The sequence below is a fragment of the Cervus canadensis genome, chromosome 33, assembly GCF_019320065.1.
Source record: "Cervus canadensis isolate Bull #8, Minnesota chromosome 33, ASM1932006v1, whole genome shotgun sequence".
NCBI lineage: Eukaryota > Metazoa > Chordata > Mammalia > Artiodactyla > Cervidae > Cervus > Cervus canadensis.
Genome location: NC_057418.1, coordinates 12625620 through 12644427, shown reverse-complemented (window position 1 = coordinate 12644427; position 18808 = coordinate 12625620). Strand labels below are relative to the sequence as shown.

Sequence of the window (18808 nt, the reverse complement as noted above, 5' to 3'; positions counted from 1 at the left end):
CAGCATAGCCAAAAATAAATAAATAAAATTATTTTTTAAAAAATAAGACATGAAGTGGAAATAAGAGGTACAGCTATATCATTTGCAAGTAGTGCTGTGGCCTGCTAATAATTTTCAAGAAGTGTACTGAAAATTAATATGACTAATAAAATTTACTAATATAATTAAAAGTACCAAAAATCAGCAATTTTCTTAAATAATACATTAATAGAAGTAAATGTAAGATAAAAAGTGTCTTTTCACAATTGCTATTTAAAAAAATAGAAATAACTTAGAAAAGAGTAGAACTTCTACACCACCCCCACCCACTGCCTCACAGCAGTGGGGGCGGTTGGGGGAGGAACCTACAACATTTTATCAGGAGACAAAAGAGAACTTGAATAAAGGTTATATACCACAGTTTTAGATGAGAGATAGAATATTATAAAAATAACTACTTTTCATGGATGGATTATAGTTTCCAGTCAATTATAATAAAGATATCAGTGAAATTTCCTCAAAGTTGGCAAGGTGATTATAATATCCTCTGGAAGGATGACTGAAGGATAAGGTCAGACTTCATTTGGATTAAAGAAAATAAGTCTTATACATCTAAGCTAATGGACTGAGGCCCATGCATATACATATACATGGGAAAAGTATAGAAAGAAATTATCTTAAAAATATTATCTCTAGGTGATGAGACTCTGGATGGATTTAATTTATTTGTTGTTCTTCTGTATTTTCCAAAATCTTTATAATAACTACTTACTGATTTCAGAATCAAAGGAAATACATATTTTTAAAACAGGAAACAAAAAAATGAATAGCTTGGGTTCTGGAAGCAAAGATGAACTCCAACAAAAATCATAATTTTGCCAGCTCAATAAAAACTAAATTGATACACTAAGAAACCACTTACAAGGAAGTAAGCACATATTTGCTATTAAATTCTATGAGATTAGACAACCACACAGGTATTGTTCTTATCCTGTTAATTTTGACAAAAAAAAAAATTTAATGCCATATACTTAGACCTGGCACTCAAGAAGAAGAAAAGGGACTACAGATTAGGAAAACCTTGCAATTTTCCCATAAAGAAGCTGGCTTTTGAGGAGAAGATTGTATGTGGATAGTTGACGCAGACTACTTGGGCATGGAACATGGCTGCCAGTGAGGATGAGTCAATTTTGTGGATTCTGGGTCAAGATTACCAAGACTACTTACTCAATTTGGTTCCACTTTACTAGGATTGACGGGTCTCCTGCGAATTCGGCATATTATTAGATGCTGTGATTATCACAAAAGCAGTGTAAAACATGGCCCTTGATCTCCAAGACCTTTCAATCTGATTGTGGAGGCAACATAACACATGAACAACTTGAATACAAGACAAAAGAATAAATAGATTAAGTGCACATATGAGAGGTTCCGAGAAGAGCCGTAATAGAAGGCCACTGAAGGATAAAATGCAGGGGCCAGAGGAGAGAGGAGAATGTTCATGCCCCAGAAAACATGTTGTGACTTGTAAATGTATCCTTATAGCCTCCATCCCCTCTTTGATGTTGCGTGAGAATCACAAATCCTATTGGCCAGCCACTCTGACTATAAATCAGTCCTTAGAAATATTGCCCATCTCTTAAACAATAGTTTTTTTTTCAATCCACTTTTTAAAAACCATATCAAGGTTTAATCATACCACTTTTCTCTGACAAAACCCTTACGTTTTCTAAATTCGTGAAGCTGACATGTCAAGATGTTTTCCACTAAAGTCAATTTATCCAAGCTGTGATGAGACTTTAAAGAAACCTTGTTTTAAACAGCTTTGAATCAGATACAAAGAACCAGTGTGGGCAAGGATCCAACAGGAGAGCATACTTTTCACATAGACTGCTCTGGAGATCCTTGTCAACATCAGATTGCATCAAAAATTTCAAAGGGATTTGGATTATTCAGTTTTCTTTGATTGGAATTCAGAAGCAACTGGAATTCAGGGTGAGATCTGAACAGATAAGGCCTGTTGTTTTTGAAGGAATACTAAGGCCTTAAAAGTGGTCAGAGATCACTCTGATGGAGAGGGGTTCAAATTACAGAAGGAATTTAACCTAACACACACAGCGCGTTGGCTCCACAGATAAACATGACACAGAGCAGTCATAGTAGATGACTGAATAAAATCACAGTACAACTCACCACTGCAAGTTTTTCATTATGCTCTGTGGGAACGAGATATAAAGGAACTGGTGCCTTATTTTACAGGGAATTAATGGAATCGTCCAGGATATCTCTAGCACATGATGAAACCTAACCTGGAGTTAGAATTTAAGCATTCCCCAGATGAAGATACTCGGTCTCACATTCTGTCCTTGTGTCAGGCAATAACGCTGAACATAAAACGCACTTAAAGTGCACTTCAGATTCTTTGGTAGAATTTCTTTGACACCTGTTAAATTTTAAAGAGCTCTGTGAAAAAGCATTTTCTTAACTATTCAACTGGCTCTTGATTCATTTATGTGCATAGAAATGCTCTGAAAGCTTAAAAAATTGAAAGTATTCTACTTACTAACATTTTCCCTCCAGTGGGCATTCTCACTCTTCCCTGATATGGGCCTGCTCATAAGTGGACAGCCTTATTTGAAATGTTTATGGGCCAGAATCATGCAGATTTGATACTGCTGTCCTGAACATTACTGTCAGTTATTTTGATGAGCAAATATGATTGAACTACTGTTTGCTTTCATGATAAATTTCATCCAAAATCCATGATAATTTAAGTCCCCATTCTGAATAGATGAAACCAAATCTTAGCACTATGTCTCATTTATATGACTGAAATTGATTGAAGCCAGATCTCCATCAACTCTGTTATTTCAACCACCTTCACCATTTGATGTGAATTGCTGAGTGGACAATCATGTAGACATAACATGTTGATAAAATGCAAAGAATCAAATCAACCATGCCTCACAAAGATTGATGGCCCACAGAGAGATACTTACATCCACACCCAACAATATACAGTTCTCCCCAGTGAGCCACATTCTTCACTCCTGAGTGTCACTGTAAAAATTGACTTTTGCTGAAACTTCCTTCTCTTCCTCACCTAGCTAGTCCCTTCAGACTACACAGCCTCCGGAATGTCTTCTCTGGTTGGGAGGTGCAGAGATCAAGCTCCCTAATACTTTCCTTGCCACTGTGCACCTTAAGCAAACACTCCCAAGGACTCAGGCAACTTGAATTCAACTCTTGTCTTTGCTAATTTACACATTTGTTAATTGTGTGACCCTATGCAAGCTCTCCCAATTTTAGCTTCCTCCTATGTAAAATTGAGATAATGACAGTGTTTGCCTCATTGGCCTAATGTGAGAATTAAAGGAAGGATGCTTACAAAAATAGTAGAGAGAAGCCTGGCACAGAGCAACATTCGATAAAGATTAGCCCATGGATATTCAGTCAGATCTACTTTTTTTCCTTTAATATATTTAAGCTATTTATCTAAGCTAAGGCATTCTTGTTGATATTTTGCAATGTTATATTATATTGCAATATGTTATATTATATTTGTTATGTTATATATTATTAATACATTTTCCAGGAATTCATACAATCTAAATATGTAATCTAAATTCACTTGTTAAATTGTTGAAAATGTTTTTATAATGAATGAGGCCAAATTAGCATTCAGGACAAGCCCATCTTCAATTTTTATAAGAAAATGAGTGAGGTTTTGGGGCACAGAAAGCAAATTTTTCCCCCATAGAAATACATCAATTCTATAATCTAAATTTCTTGGATCTAGCTGTAAATAACTATACCCTTCATGAACAAAAATAATGATAGCATTATTTCTAGATACTTAAGTATATTTCAGTAGGGAAAAAATTGTGAACATGATAAACTATGATTAATAAACATTGGAAGTTTGTTTTTTTTTACTTATGAACTAAAATGTTATTTCTCCTTGTCTGTTGTTTTGGTGTTTCTCACAGCCTGTTTGTTTGTTTTAAGATAAAAAGCAAGAAATAATGATAAAGGAAAATTCAGAATTTTCTTGCTAGAAGAACTTTAGTATCCAGGAATCTGAATATTCTCCCTGAAAATGGCCAATAAAGTGCTGAGTCAGAAGACTTTAAAAGATAACAAATAAAAAATACAAACAGATTGTACTGAGATTAAATTCCAAGGACAAAGAAAAAAACCCAAAAATCTTCCAGGAAGAAAAAAAAATGGGTTACCTAAAAAACAAAAATCACTTTGCCATCATATTTCATATCAATGATGAAGGACCAAGGGATAATAGAGAAATGCTTTCAAAAAGCTAGGAAAAAATTATCTTGATCTAGTATGAGGGGAAAAAAAGATATTATTATGCACATAGTGATTTATAAAGTTAACCACCCAGGCATCTCTTTGGGAAAAAATATAAATGACAAAAAAGGAATCTAAAATAAAAGAAGAATTTTCACAAAGTATAACATGTTACAAGGAGATGAAATTAAAAGCCCACTAGCAATTATACTTAAGTCTAAATTATATTTGATAATGTGGCTGTGAGGCTCAGTGTATTGATAGCTATCAGGAAATGTCATAAGAAATAGAAGAATAGTATTTTTAAAATTAGCAAGTCAAGAAAATTCCAAATGATCTAGTCAAAATAAACAAAGATGGAGAAGGAAAGGAAAAGTAAAAGTATGTTACCAGTCTTGTCATGTTCAGGGGGAGAAAGAAGCTACAGATCCAGATTAATTCTCAATGTTAGTTAAAGTATATAGATCTAGCTATGGTTATTAAAATGGTAAGGATAGGTTGTTGTTATTTAGTTGCTAAGTCATGTCCAACTTTTCTGCAACCCCATAGACTGTAGCCGGCCAGGCTCCTCTCTGTCCATGGGATTTCCCAGGCAAGAATACTGGAGCAGGTTGACATTTCCTTCTCCAAACGATCTTCCTGACCCAGGGATCAAACCTGCATTGGCTGGAGGATTCTTCACTGCTGAGCCACAAGTGAAGCCAAGGATAGGTAGTTTAGATTTAATGTGAGTTTTCAGCTAAGGATGTGAACATGGGAGGTTTGATTCAGTGGGGGTCATCACTGGATATCATATACCACAAGGAGATGCTATCAAAATAATAAGACATGCTTCCTGACCCAGCAACTCTATTTCCAGTAACTTAGGTACAGAATCCCTATACCTGGGCAGAAAGATATGTGTATATTTAGCATTTGGAGCCCAATCTACATTTTCTTCTAAGGGGAATTGGTTTATAAAATGTATACTCCTCAGCATGGAATATTACATTACCATTAAGAAGACTGAAGTAGATTTATTAATACAGATATGGAAAACCATATTACATGAAAAATGTGCTAAAGATAATATGTATGATGTTATCTCAGTTTAGGAAACTTAAAAACTCATTAGGTGTGTATTTTACACATTTAGGTTTATAATGCACAGAAAAGGTATTACAACCAAATTGGTATTACAACCAAAAGTAGGGGAGATTCACAGCAAAAAAGGATATTTAAATTTTACTACTTATAAGTTTATATTCTGGATATTTTCTACAGTAATCATGTATTACAAGCATATCTCAGAGATATTGCAGGTTCAGTTCCAGACCACTGCAATAAAGCAAATATCTCAGTTAGGTGAGTCACAAGAATTTTAGGGTTTCCAAACACATATAAAAGTCATGTTTACACTATACTATAGTCTATTAAGTGTCCAACAGCATAATATCTTAAAAAAATAAGGTACATAACTCAACTAAAAATACTTTATTGCTAAAAAATGCTAACCATCATCTGAGCCTTCCGGAAGTTGTCATAGCAACATCAAAGATCACTGATCACAGATTACTAGAGCAAATATAATAATAATTGAAAAGTCTGAAATATTGCAAGAATTACCAAACTTACCAAACAGGGACACAAGTGAGCAAGTGCTGTTGGAAAAGTCATGCCGATAGACTTGCTCAACACAGGGTTGCCACAAACCTTCACTTTGTAAAAAACGCAATATCTGTGAAGGGCAATAAAGAGAAGTGCAATGAAAGAAGGTGCGGCAGTACTTCTGTAATTTTATAAACAAACAAAACAAGAAGAATGAATACATAGTGCCCTTTATGGATGCAAAATATTGCATTTTACATTTTAAAAATTACAAAGCCAGCCTGTCTTGGGGAAAGTGGAGAGATGGAATTTTATGTGACGTTATCAGCATGCAGTAAAATTCAGCTGTAGGAAGGAGGGGAGAGAGGAAAGAAAGAGGGAACGAGTATGACAAAACCCACTGAAAAGATAAATAAATTAATTAATTAATTAAAAAAGAAAAAAGAAAAAGAAAGAGGGAACGAAGGGGCAGATACTGGAACTAGCAAGTACCTGAGATGGACAAATACCGCCTCACTCAAAACAAAATGGCCTCTTTCAAACCATGGCGTGACTTAAATTTGTCTTAGGCTTATATTCTGTGAAATGTGGTATTTATCTCTGACTAGGGTAAGGGTCTCTTCAACTAAACCTTACATCTGGACACAACAGCTAAAAACTGCTAAAGGGAGAAGGAGGCAGACACAGACTGTCAGGGCAGCAATTATTTTACCTTTGGGAACTGAAACTATTTTTGCTCAAAAAGAAAGTCTGCAGAGACAGCATTTTCACATTTGGCTTCACAATGCTACACACACAGAAATGGCCGGCCGTGGAAAACACAGAACAAAGTGGAGGCATATCAACTGTCCTAGAAAAACGACCCAAAGCCAACAACAGCCAATCTGTTTATCAGTCTCTCTCTCCACATTTATTGAATTTCTATTTTGTGACTAGACACAGAGGATAAAAAATTGGAAAGAACATCATCAGAGCCCTCCGAGAGCTGACAGAAGGGTAAAGGACATCCTAAGTATTTAACTATAAAACTATCTGGGAAGTTCTGTAACAGAAGTAAACAAAAGTACATTCTGACTTGGCTACTTTGGGGGCTAGGCAGTTTTAGGTGAGTTGCTTAACTTATTTATGCCTCAGTATCCTCATTCATAAAATAGATATAATAATAACTGTACCATGTAACACTTTGTAACAGTCTTCCAGGGACTAAAGGAGGATGTGTGTTAGTCTTTCAGTTGTGTACAACTATTTGCGATCCTATGGACTGTAACCCACCAGGCTCTTCCGTCCATGGGATTCTCCAGGCAATAGTACTAGAGTGGATTGCCATTTCCTTCTCCAGGGGATCTTCCCAACCCAGAGATCAAACTCAAGTCTCCTGCACTGCAGGCAGATGACTCTACCCCTGAACCACCAGGGAAGCTCCTAAATGAGGGTAAAACATAGAAATCCACACACAAAGGAAGTTGTCGGTAAAAGGTAGCTACTGTTATGGGGGGGTGGGGGGAAGGGACAGGGTAAGTACTCTGGACTCAGGCTGCCTGAGTTTGAAATTTTATTGTGGAAACCTACAAGTTATTATGCTGAGTCGGTTTTCTCATGCAAAATCAGTGGATGATGAAAGCACCTGCGTCAGAGGCTTCTGTGCAGATTCAATGAGATCATCCATGAGAACTTGGATCAGAGACTGACATCTAAGAATTCCATTAAAGGTAATCATTATATTATCAAAATACTCTAAAAGAAAAAAGGAAATAACAAGAAACCCTTCTTCAGAGTGAGAGGGAATGTTCTGAAGAGGAGGTGGCGGCAGGAGGGCTGGTCTTGAATAATTAGCAGGAGCGCTAGGGAGCAGGGAAGGTGAAGGAGGGACCAAGAAAAGGCAGAGAGAATTTAATCATGACGATCATGAGAATAACAGTCCTCATCCATCACGTTCAGAGAAAACGGGTGAAAACGTCCTCTAGGCTCTAGGAAATATGAACGGGCGTTCAGCTGAGCAATTATAAGCCCGAGAACTTCATCAGTGCATACGGGGTCATTGAGAACAACACAGCGGAGTAAGGGTGTGTGGTGTGAGCAAACCGGAAATACATCTCCTGGAAAAACAACATCAAAAGGTGGGAGGAACCAGCGAAGGAAGCCCAAGAAGAAAGCTTAGAGAGGCAAGAGCCGATGAAATAAAAGCGCCTGAGAAGGGAAAGAGTTTCAATAAGGAGTGGCTGGTCAACCGTGTCAAACGTTGCATAAATGTCAAGTAGGGTGACAAGGAAGAGTGGGGCCGTTGAACTGGCCAGTGGGAGGATACTGGTGAGAGAGCAGTTTTAATTGCCCGGTGGTGGTGGAGGCCAGCCTGCAACGGGTTGAGGAATTAATGAGATGTGAAGACACTAAGTATTGACTAAGTACAGACCTCTTCCAAGAAGTCCAGTGATTTAAAAAGAGAGAAACCAAGTCTCATAGAAACTAGAAGGCATTAATTTTTAAATGTCCAAAGAAGTAAAATTCACTTTTGTTTAAAAAAAAAAAAATTAAAAAGTAAACTTCCCAAGGTAGCCAGAAAACTACAGAGTAAAAATAACAAAGAAAAAAAGAACTCAATACTTTGCTAAATTGGGATTAGGGGATTAGAATAAGAGTGGGGGTGGGGCAGAAAGTTGGAAAACCCAGACAATTTTAAAGGACTAGGACATTAAGATTCTAAAGAACAGGAAGGAGAGAAGAGTAAGAACAACCTTGGGGATATGTTGAAAGAGTAAGAGGCAAGCTTAAACTGTCCTTAAATAAAGTGATCAAAACCAGAAAGGACTCCTGTCTAGCCCTAAAGAGTGCTAAATAGTCCTCAGTTCTCAGTCTGGTATGTGCATGCACGCTTAGCGGCTCAGTATTGTCCAACTCTTCGCGACCCCATGGACTGCAGCCCGTCAAGCTCTTCTATCCATGGAATTTTCCAGGCAAGAATACTGGAGTGGGTTGTTATTTCCTACTCCAGGGTATCTTCCCGACCCAGGTATTGAAACCATGTTTCTTGCATCTTCTGTTTTGGCAGGCAATTCTTTACCCTTTGTGCCACCTGGGCAAGTGGCTAAAAATGAAGGCCCATGATGGTGACCACAGAGATTTGTCTCTGACCAGAGTCAGGGTCCCCTTTAACTCCAAGTCCTGTCTCAGAATATTTGACATCTAAGGCAGTTTGCCATAAAGTAAACTTTTTTGGTCACAAATAAGCATGAGAAATTTGAGAGAATATAAGAAAGACTTCCAGGCAATATGAATGATTGGATTTTGGAATGAAAGAGAATTTCAAATTTTTTTTTTCTGGAATATCTAGAAAAATTTGCCTTGAAATATTTCAGTCAGCTCTTGGATCATAGGACAAATGTTTTTAGAAAATGTGATCAGTCGCTTTGCTCTGTGGTTCCCAGTTTTCACATCTGTAGAAAAAGGAAGATTAGATTAGTTGTAAGCCCCTCCAACTCTGAACATTATGAAATTTCATGATTCTCTCCTTTGCATTTCCTTCATTTTCACAGGAATACATGTTCTGAGCAAAAGGCTAATGCCCTATCTTCCTAACCATATTGTTAGCCCCAATTTTGTTTTGGTTTCCTTCTTTTGTCTAAAAGGAGTTAGAAAATGTGCTAAAAGATAAGACAGTTTTAGGACACCCTGGGTGAGGCCAGTTCTTATCCAACCACAAGGCTTTTCTGTGGAAAACACCCCTTAACTAGGCTGAGCCCGGGTTTGAAATAAACATTTTGAAACATTCTGTAAAGAAGAACTGGTTCTTACATGAAGAAATTTATGCCTACACCCCAGCGCAATAGTGAATTCCTTCCCAAAACATTTTGCTTGGTGTTATGTAAACATAATCTAAGTGGGTCCATCAAAGATAATTGCTAATATGCTCCTAACCTGTGACTTGGAGGAGAAAAAAAGGGGACGGGAACTATTAAAAGGGAACGCAGAGGTAAGGGAGGAAGGACCAGTTCACATGCAACAACCAAATGTATCTTTTGTAACTCAGAGACTCTTGGAAATTATTTTTATACCTGGTTTCTATTTCTGTTTCTATTCTGGTTACTAAGTGGACAGATGATTTCTCAGAGTCTCTTTGAGTGCCTTTTTCTTTGTGTGTGTGAGTATGTGTGTCAGAATACACTTTGCATCTTGAAGTAAATGTGGACAAAACTCATATCTAAGTCAAGATAACATTTAAATTGTGAATACAGAATTTTCAAAGAAGAGAACATTTTATTTTTAGTACCTTTTATTTTAGTCTATTCTCACCGTACTCTATTTTGCTAATTTATTTCATAGAAGAAGAACTAAAAACTTGGTTTTTAATCAACCTCAAGGCAAAGAAGTAGAAGGTCTTATCTAGGAACACATGATTTGACAAATTATATCTCCCGGTTTATAGAATGGCAGATACATAAATAGACCCCACAGGAGAACCAGTGTCTCCAACCAGAGGAGTGAGATGAATCTTGCAGGTTACAAAGGGTCTGGCAGGGTTGGCCATGATTCCGCTGCCCTTTATGTGATTCCCAGGTGATTCAGTGGTAAAGAACCCACCTACCGATGCAGGAGACATGAGAGACCTGGGTTCCATCCCTGGGTAGGGAAGATCCTCTGGAGGAGGGCATGGCAACCCACACCAGTATTCTTGCCTGGAGAATCCCATGGACAGAGGAGCCTGGTGGGATACAAGTCCACAGGGTCACAAAGAGTCAGAGACAACTGAAGTGACTTAGCACGCACGCATGCATGTGAAAGTTGCTCAGTCGTGTCCAACTCTTTGTGACTCCGTGGACCCCATGGGCCTGCCAGGCAACTCCATCCATGGGATTTTTCAGGCAAGAATACTGAAATGGGTTGCCATTTCCTTCTCCAGGTGTGCTGCCTTTTAAAGTACCTGAGATGCTCAGAGATCACCACAGTCCATGACTGAAGTTCTGTCATCCTTTCAGCCTGCGTGCTTTGAAGGAAAGGCTCCCAGCTATAAAATAGAGCCTTCCTCTGTAGAGCTGGCTCTTTTCAAACCATTTGAGATACTCTGTCTGTGACTACCCTTTCAGAAAAAGTCCATGTTTAACAAGTACTGAAAATAAACAAACAAAAAACCCACCAGCCTGGAAGCGGATCATGCTCTGACACTAACCTGCAGAATTTTAAACTCTGGCCAAGATTCTGGTGTTTTGCCTCTGACTTGTAAGGAGACCGTAAAACACCAGCAAAACCTCTTGGTGACTTAGTTTACCTCCCTGTGAAACATTTGCCCAGTCCTTAGGGTTGTAAAAGAAAATCTGCTCAGACTGTTATAAACTTCCATATTTGCATAAACTTTTCTCTAGCATTTAAAGTTTGTTGAGCTAATCCAGATGGGGACACGCAGCAAAATCAGAATTCAAATAAACCCAGTGGAAACGAGTTATTATTATTGTGTTATGAATGAGGCTGTACCAAACTGAGTTATCTTAGAGAAGAAGAGCAGGCTGCACACTCCTCTGTGAGACGATACAGTTACTGGTGGGAGTTTTTGTTTGTTATTCCTGTTGAGTGACTCCTTAACAGAACACACATGGGACACCAACATGAGACAAGGCAGGTTTGGACTATAATTTTTCTTATATTCTAATTTGGGGAAATAGTTTGGACCCAAAAGGATGCACTGAGTGCAAACACAAAGCTGGAGCAGCGCCCATTGGACGTGCATCTCAGGAGCTATCAATCTACAACCTTCGATTTGTAAATATGCTGGAGACCGAGCCAATAGGAAAAAAAAATAATTTTAAACATCTGTGGTATTCTTTCTGTTCCAGATTAATTACACTGCTTGTTTGCTGACGCTGACCAGAATTTTCAATCTTCCAATGTTATGCTAGGAACGCCACAAGTATTTTTCTATGTGTTTATCACTCATGTCTCATGAAACTTTATCTCTGCCACAGTCTGTCTTTTATCATATATTTTAGGTCCCAATTTTGTGCTTTGGCTCACCCGCCCTCAGCTTCTTGGTTTTCCTTTAATACTGAGAAATAGGCAACTCTTTTTTCCATGCAGTATTTATTATAACTTTGAAGAGATACCTTGTTAATACACAGTCCCACACACATACACATCATTCAATCAAAATGATGATATAAATGAAAATCTAAATATGCTACTTAATCATTTGGAGAGGGTGATAATTATTTTCAATCAGCTAGGATTGCTCTGCCAGTTCAAAGAATTATTAATGAGAGCCAAATTCGTTAATAGATTGTACGCAACTCTCTTCTGGCGGGGGGTGGGGGGTAAGATATTAGAAAGATCGTTCTAGAAATTGCTATTCAGCCTTCATAGCTGTGAAGCCCATACACTGAGTCGGTCAACAGTCCAACTGCTAAAATCTCCATCCTACAATCTATGAAGATACATTTCCTGAGCTGAATCCTTGTAGCTTTAAATAGAGAAGAATCACAAAGGTTTATTTTTTTCCCTAAAATAGCCCAGTTTCGACATGAAAATGGGCAAGTTCTTTGCAACATTAAACTGCCATAATCCCCATCTCCAAGTCCAGTTTGGCTTGAGAGTTTGTCTCCCTCCCCTTGCCCCTCCCCCACAACCAATTTCCCGTGCGTGACTTTTGTGACCCCAAGGTAACCAAAGAGCTTCTGTTTGGGAAACTCAAACTCCCTTCCTCATTCTAGCTCCAAGAGCCTCTCCTCCGACCCAGTTCATCCCCCTGATCTTCTTTCCCTCTGTGCCAAACACTTGAGGTCTCAGCCAGCATTGGGCTTCTTTTTACCCTTGCTGCAATCTACTTAATTTCCTGGACTTTTCTCTCTTCTGGCTGGGGCACAGTCTATGCAGCAGCTCACTTCCTTCCTCCTCCTAATGATAAGCCCACAAACCATTTTTGTTTTGTGGGTTTTACTGAGAATCACCAAGGGAAAAAAGAGAAAATAACCAGAGAACCCACGTGGAAGAGATGTGACTATACAAGAACTCTGAAATAATCACTTGATTCAACAATAACCACTCATTGATCACTTCCTACATGTTGAGCCCTGCCCTCTAGAATCTAATAGTTATTGTTTGTGGGATGATTTTGGAAGCCCTGTTGCCCACTTGCTTCCCTTGGCGAATAGCTGACGAACCTCTCTCTCAACAAGGAGGGCAAAATAAACAGTGAACAGTGCTCATCCCTTGGGTAATAAGGTTTCTCTACAGTTCTTCAGGTAGATCGTATATGTGTCACTGACCTCCTACCCTATAGATAATAAGATCATAATATAAATTAAATTAAAATATACACATGATGCTATTCTAATAATATTAAAATTGAGACTATTGTGAAAACTTCAGAATATCCTCTCATACTCATCCTCCTGTTCTCCTTTTACTGTTGTGTTTTGACCAATGAGGGTTTTTTTCCTAGAATCCAATTTTTTAGCATCTATCCAATGATGGGATCATAAACTGGCTTTCTGAAAAGGACAAACAAACAAACAAGACGCCCGGATTCACACAACATGTTTGCTGATTTCTGTGATGTAAATACTTGCACCAGCCAGCAGGCAAGAGCTCTTATAAGCCAGTTGGAGCCAGTTCTGAAATATCATTTATCCTTCCAGTCTTTTCTCTTATCACAACTTGTTCTGTGTCTCATCTCCCAAAGACTGTTTTGGAATTGCCTCTCATTTGGATAAGCAATAAAATAAGTAAATCCCAGCAGAATGTTAATGGCTGAATGAGAAAGGCTGGATTGGTAAACTCTGGAAATGGTATCTGCCTTGTCAGGGGGTGCTCGTGGAAGAGGACCGCAACTCGATGGATGAAATCCACTCTCAGAAGCGGGACGGGTCCCCAGGCTGAGGGTGTACTCTTTGGTGGCAGTGAAAGCAGGGACAGGGGAAACCCATTCTGGATGCCAGGAAGTGTACAAAGTAGCTGAGAGCACAAACTGAAGCTCAAATGCCAAGGATCGTCATACTGGGCAAGTTACCTGACCTCTCTGTGCCCAAAGTTCTCTTTTTGTAAATTGAGGACAGTCATATGGTATTTCAGGAATCGAGGCTAGCCTGTATCGTAAAACATACCACTATTTTATGTTCCATTAAGAAATTTTAAAATGCTACCAATTAAACTATGACATGCTATCAAAAGTAAGACACATTAAAATTTCGCAGATGCTAAAATGTGAGAGAAAATATGTTTTAAAATCAATGAATTATGGTTGTACTCTCCTCATAGGGCTGCAAAGATTAAATGAGTTGATGATATATATAAAAAGTGCTTAGAACACAGCCTGACATCTTGTAGGTGCCATGATTTTGCAGTTATAGATTTTGCTAATACTGATCACTATTATTACAAAGAGATTAATGAAAATAAAAAAAGATGCAAAATATCTGATTCAAACATGAAAACCTCAAATTTCCTCATAAGACCAAGTATGAACTAAAGTGGCTCCAAACTAGCAGTTTTCAAGCTATTTTTCTCGTAACTATATGGGCCTCAAGGACTGCAATAAAAAGAAGTAATGATGGAGGTAAAGCTGAGATGAAGGCCAAGCAAGAGGAATTCTCAGTCACCTAATCTGAAACTCAAGTAAAGCAGCTCAGTTTTTATCAACTGAATGTACTGAGTTCAAGGTAAGTTTTCATTTTAATTGTGTGTCTGTGCTTAAATATACATACACATATAGGTTGTACCCAGCTTATGGAACACTTGCCCCCAGTAGACAGGGACACTGGCAGAGGCATAGGAATGGTCTTTCACAGTATTAAACTAACTCTCACTCAAATTCACAGATCCCTGAGTCCAGAAAGTTTTCTCCCAGGTCAGCAGGCATGAACCCTTTATCTCCTCTTCTCTCCAGCAGCCCCGCGGTCCCTTCTGACTGTGCCCTCTGCTAGACCACGCCCATCACCCCTACGTCACTTCCGTCTTGACTCAGTTCATTTCAGTCGCTCAGTCGTGTCCGAATCTCTACGACCCCATGAATCAGAGGACGCCAGGCCGCCCTGTCCATCACCAACTCCTGGAGTTTACTCAAACTTATGCCCATCGAGTCGGTGATGCCATCCAGCCATCTCATCCTCTGTCTTGACTGGAGCTGCTTAAATGTTCAAGTCCAGTAAGCAAGGACCGTGGCAAGAAATTTAAGTACGATAGCAAAGTTTATACCCTAAACGTGTCTGTCGCGGTTTCCTTAGCAACAGCTCTTACTATTTAGGACTCACCTTGGCTACACACTGCTTTAGCAATCGTCTGTCAGACTGATTTCCAAAACAGCTCATAGACTTCTCAGAACCAAACATTCTAAGCAGGAGATGAAGGAGAAAACATAACACATTTTTGAACCAAGGTTTTAAAATCTCCTTAAAAGTATTCATAGTCTCCCTTGAGATCCAGGTCAATGAAAAAAAAATATCTATATACATATATATATGAAAAATAAGTGGGGGAAAACAAAGACAATACAATAAACAACTGGTGCACTGTGATTCCAACTATATAACAAATTATATACATATGTAAAGTAATACCTGAAGATGAAAATAGTTGTTTTGAGGTATTGTAAAAGTAGATTAAAAAGTATTTTTATATTTTTTGTTTGGTTTTTTGTTTGATTTTTAAATTAAAAATGTCAAAACACACCTTATACATTCATTAAACAACTGTTTATTGTGCAAGTAACTTGTATTTACCTTAGTTTGCTCCACAACACCTTCATCTTTTCTTCACTTCTCTCATGTCTTCAGGTGTTTAAGTCCTTTAATATCTGTGCCTTAGGTGTCTCTGGGCTTCCCTGGTGGCTCAGACGGTAAAGAACCTGCCTACAATGCAGGAGACCCAGGTTCATTCCCTGAGTTGGGAAGATCCCCTGGAGAAGCGAATGGCAACCCACTCCAGTCTTCTTGCCTGGAGAATCCAATGGACAGAGGAGCCTGGTGGGCTACAGTCCGTGGGGTCGCACAGAGTTGGACATGACAGAGAGACTAACACTTTCACTTTCAGGCATGTATACCTAAGAAATATATGCTTATATTTAGGCATATATGCTTGACCTGTATATGATAGTAAACAACTGTCTGTTTGCCCTGTAAACCTTAGCAACTCCCCTCCTATGGACAGTATAATACTTGAGTTACAGAAAACAAGCTCAGCCAACATACCAGGTGAATTACAGAAAAGACTCTCATGCCTTCCCCCTTTTAGAGTTGGTGTTCCCCAAGACAGTACAAAGAATATTTGAACTCCAGAGCCACTGCTTTATTCAGAAAAGGTTGGTATTCATTCAGGATAAGAACAGTGTTACCAATCAGGGTTCAATTAGAGAAGCAGAAGTGGTGTTGAATAGGGATTATTATCAGAACTAAACTTGACACAAGAATGGGATTGGTGGAAAAGGAAGTCTATGGGAGTTGCACCTGTGATTGGCATTGGGCGCGAAGTTGCTGTGGACCTGTGCCAGCGGTCTGGAAGATTAGCTGGACAGAAAGGAGAGGAGAGCAAGGATAAGCAAGAACCTAAGACCCATGAGGACAAATTGGAACTCACAGCTGTCTTTCATCACCCCTTTCTCAATGATGAGGTGATCTCCATGGTAAAGTCAACATAATTTACTATGGGACTGCATATACCTCTGGCTCAGGACTCAGTCCATGGGGTTGCAAGAGTTGACATGACTTAGGGGCTAAACCACCACCATCACTGTTAGCTTTTGTGCTTCCCTCATAGCTCAGCCAGTAAAGAATCTGCCTGCAATGCAGGAGGCCTGGGTTCAATTCCTGGGTTGGGAAGATCCCCCAGGGGAGGGCATGGCAACCCACTCCAGTATTCTTGCCTGGAAAATCACATGGACAGAGGAGCCTGGCAGGCTACAGTCCATGGGGTCACAAGAGTCAGATGTGATTTAGTGACTAAACCACCACCAGGATTCAGAGAGGCAGAGGTTGCCAGAGAAGCGGTGGCCTTGGGTGGTCCACAGGGTGGTTAGCAGATCAGCATCAAAAGTCACAACCCACCATTGCCCTGGAGTTCCACACCCAATTTCCATTGATAAACAACAGCTGCTGCTTCACTTTCAACTTCCAAATCTTGTTTAAATGTATCTCATGCTCAGTATTAACCTGGACCCATACAGGGAATGAGACTATGGGAAACATTGTTCCAGTTTAGGGGACTGAAGGAAGCCACACAATAGACCTCTCCATTTCCCACCCTAGAAAGAGTCTGGAGAAACAACTGATATAATAATTCTAAATTCAGTTTAATCCTGCACTTGGCACCCAATTTCAAGACCCCAGAATTTCCGAAAGATTCTCTTAAAGGACTCACACTTATGCCCAAATGCAGGGAGCTAGAGAAGTCAATACAAAGAGATATCCTTATAGAAAAGGGATAGAGATCAAAGATTCAAACTGGGAGATATTTGAAATTGTGCTAATGGTCATGTCTTCTATTGCATAAGGAGCAACCACAAGTAATGTATTAAGGAATTTTCCAAATGCATTAATCTTCCCTGTTCCCCATCCATCCCTTGCCAGAACAACAACAACAACAACAACAACAAAAAACCCACAGAAAATCAAGGGGAGAAGGAGCACGTTGCTCTTTGCATAAATAAGCCATTTGAGTATTCATTATAAGAAGCAGCAGCCAAACATTTACAGAGTACCTAACTAGCTCCTTTCATGGCCTAGACACAGTGCTGATACAGCATCCTACATGGGTGTCTTAAGGGAGGATGGGGACAAAGGTCAAATTAGTTCTCAACATGTTTGAATAGAGAAGCTGCTAGGCAACAGCCTTGCACCTAAGCAAAATGCTGGCCATTGGCCCTGAGCCTGGGCTTGGCCAAGGGCAGGTGTGGGCAACTGACACCAAGAGCCCTCTCTCAGAGGTAGACAGCCCCTTCTGGTGGCGCAGAAGCCCCACCACCAGAGTGCACCTGAGATCTTTAGACTGGAAATTATGTGCAGGTATCCACCACAGATTTAGAACACTCAACTGCCAGCATCATCACCCACACTGTCACCATCATTGCCATGACTACTGAATAGCAGGACTTTTGTCCTTCTGCAGAGACATGGAGTCCAGCCAAATATCTCTGAGGGCTACGACAACTGCAGATCATAGACCTCTGCATGGTTGAGTGACTGGGTGAGGGCCAGAAAATTCTCCCCTGTTGTCTCTCCCACCTGGTAGAATAAGAACACTGGGTTGCATTGGTAAAGACCACTGCTGTGTCTCTTCCCCTTTCAAAAGGTAGGCTGAACGCCATTATTTTGGAAGCACAGTGGCATTTTTTACATTAGTGAGTTGGGTTGGGTTTTGTTTTGTTGGGGTGGAGTCCTGTATAATGATTATTCGCATACACTTGATTAGCCACCTGTCAAATGAAAACTCAAGGGCCTCCCATCAGGAATTTTGAGGATTTATTTTTCTCCACCACAGAAGCCCCATCAGGAGATCCTGTTAGAACCGGCCGGATCGCTGGAGCTGACTGCATGCTCACCACTGCCTCACAGTCCTTTTCCCCAAGCCTAAGAGTCCAGGCAGGCACCTGGGAGGTCTGACTCCACTGCTGGATACTTCGTCAAAGCTGAGAAAATGGCCTCGTCTCTCTCTTATTTGGATACAGTGTAATAACATCTGTCCTATTAACCTCAATTGGGTTTATTTGACTATCTGCTTTTATTCAAAAACAGCTAGTCAGAAGCTTGACCTGCTGTGGATCCCACAGTGCCCTATAAAAGTTAACTGGTCTTGGCCTTCGTGCCATCTTTTGAGAAGCCTCGAGCCATGAGAGCGAAGTGGAGGAAGAAGTGAAGAAGAAAGATGAGGAAGAAGTCCAAGTAAATTTGTATATCCATGGAAGCCACAGAAGCAGAAGCAAGGGAAGCCAGCAACCAGGGACACTGGTACAAATTGTTGGACT

General features: G+C 39.5%; 1 long non-coding RNA gene across 1 annotated transcript in view; it reads right to left on the bottom strand.

Moving 5' to 3' along the window:
- Window positions 1-5907: 5907 nt before the first annotated feature.
- The window catches only part of LOC122433790, a 37257-nt gene continuing 24356 nt past the window's right edge, over window positions 5908-18808 (bottom strand). The window contains exon 3 of the long non-coding RNA XR_006267188.1: window positions 5908-6004. This is a non-coding gene — a long non-coding RNA (uncharacterized LOC122433790). The remainder of the gene's footprint in view (window positions 6005-18808) is intronic.